This window comes from Arachis stenosperma, chromosome 9, assembly GCF_014773155.1.
Source record: "Arachis stenosperma cultivar V10309 chromosome 9, arast.V10309.gnm1.PFL2, whole genome shotgun sequence".
In the NCBI taxonomy this organism is placed as follows: Eukaryota; Viridiplantae; Streptophyta; class Magnoliopsida; order Fabales; family Fabaceae; genus Arachis; species Arachis stenosperma.
In genome coordinates, this window is record NC_080385.1 from 64,494,653 (window position 1) to 64,496,642 (window position 1,990).

The following is a 1,990-nucleotide window of genomic DNA, read 5'->3' on the forward strand; positions in this document are numbered from 1 at the left end:
TTGAGAGAAGCTTATCTTGCCTCTTTTTCATGTTTATAGAGGGATACCCTTAGGCCTTAAATACAAGGTAGTCCCCATTCAATTGAAGGACTAACTCTCCTCTGTCAACATCAATCACAGCTCCTGCTGTGGCTAGGAAGGGTCTTCCAAGAATAATGGATTCATTCTCATCCTTCTCAGTGTCTAAGATTATGAAATCAACAGGGATGTAAATGCCTTTAACCTTTACCAACACGTCCTCTACCATTCCATAAGCTTGTCTTATTGACTTGTCTGCCATCTCTAATGAGAATGTGGCAGCCTGTACCTCAAAGATTCCTAGTTTCTCCATTACAGAGAGTGGCATAAGATTTATGCCTGATCTCAGGTCACACAGAGCCTTCTCAAAGGTTATGGTGTCTATGGTACAATGTATTAAGAATTTACCAGGATCTTATTTATTTTGAGGTAAAATTTGCTGAACCCATATATTTAGTTCACTAATGAGTAAGGGAGGTGCGTCTTCCCAAGTCTCATTACCAAACAACTTGGCATTCAGCTTCATGATAGCTCCTAGATATTGACCAACTTGCTCTCCAGTTACATCTTCATCCTCTTCAGAGGAAGAATAGTTTTCAGAGCTCATGAATGGCAGAAAGAGGTTTAAAGGAATCTCTATGGTCTCTATATGAGCCTCAGGTTCCTTAGGTCCTCAATAGGGAACTCCTTCTTGTCTGGGAGACGCCCCATGAAGTCTTCCTCATTGGGATTCACGTCCTCCCCTTCCTCTCTAGGTTTGGCCATTTTGATTATGTCAATGGCCTTGCACTCTCTTTTTGGATTCTCTTCTGTACTGCTTAGGAGAGTACTAGAAGGAGTGTCAGTGATTTTCTTGCTCAGCTGGCCCACTTGTGCCTCCAAATTTCTAATGGAGGACCTTGTTTCACTCATAAAACTTAAAGTGGCTTTAGACAGATCAGAGACTATATTTTCTAAGTTAGAGGAGCTCTGCTCAAAATTCTCTGTCTATTGCTAAGAAGATGATGGGAAAGGCTTGCTGTTGTTGAGCCTATTTTTTCCACCATTATTAAAGCCTTGTTGAGGCTTTTGCTGATCCTCCCATGAGAAATTTGGATGATTTCTCCATGAGGAATTATAGGTGTTTCTATAAGGTTCACCCATGTAATTTATCTCTGCCATTGCAGGGTTCTCATGATTATAAGCTTATTCTTCAGAAGATGCCTCTTTAGTACTGTTGGAAGTATTTTGCCATCCATTCAGACTTTGAGAAATCATGTTGACTTGCTGAGTCAACATTTTGTTCTGAGCCAATATGGCATTCAGAGCATCAATTTCAAGAACTCCCCTCTTCTAAGGCGTCCCATTACTCACAAGATTCCTCTCAAAGGTGTACATGAATTGGTTATTTACAACCATGTCAATGAGTTCTTGAGCTTCTGCAGGTGTTTTCTTTAGGTGAATGGATCTACCTGCAGAATGGTCCAGTGACATCTTAGAGAACTCAGATAGACCATAATAAAATATATCCAGAATTGTCCACTCTGAAAGCATGTCAGAAGGACACTTTTTGGTCATCTGCTTGTATCTTTCCCAAGCTTCAAAGAGGGATTCACCATCTTTTTGTTTGAAGGTCTGAACATCCACTCTAAGCTTGCTCAGCTTTTGAGGAGGAAAGAACTTAGCCAAGAAGGCCGTGACCAGCTTATCCCAAGATTCCAGGCTATCTTTAGGTTGTGAGTCCAACCATGTTCTAGCTCTGCCTATAGACTTCAGGATCTACTCCATTAGTCTTAATAGTCTCACACATCTGCAAGAACTCAGTTAAAAACTGATAGGGATCTTCTGATGGAAGTCCATGAAACTTGCAGTTCTGTTGCATTAGAGCAACTAGTTGAGCCTTCAGCTCAAAATTGCTGGCTCCAATGGCAGGGATTGAGATGCTTCTTCCATCAAACTTGGAAGTAGGTGTAGTATAATCACCAAGCATCCT

General features: G+C 41.1%; 1 non-coding gene across 1 annotated transcript; it reads left to right on the plus strand.

The window, feature by feature from the left end:
* The first annotated feature begins 1,545 nt into the window (after nucleotides 1–1,545).
* On the plus strand, nucleotides 1,546–1,653 carry LOC130952121 (small nucleolar RNA R71). Its single transcript, XR_009074302.1, has one exon. It is a non-coding gene; the product is annotated as a small nucleolar RNA R71 (small nucleolar RNA).
* The last annotated feature ends 337 nt before the right edge of the window (nucleotides 1,654–1,990 follow it).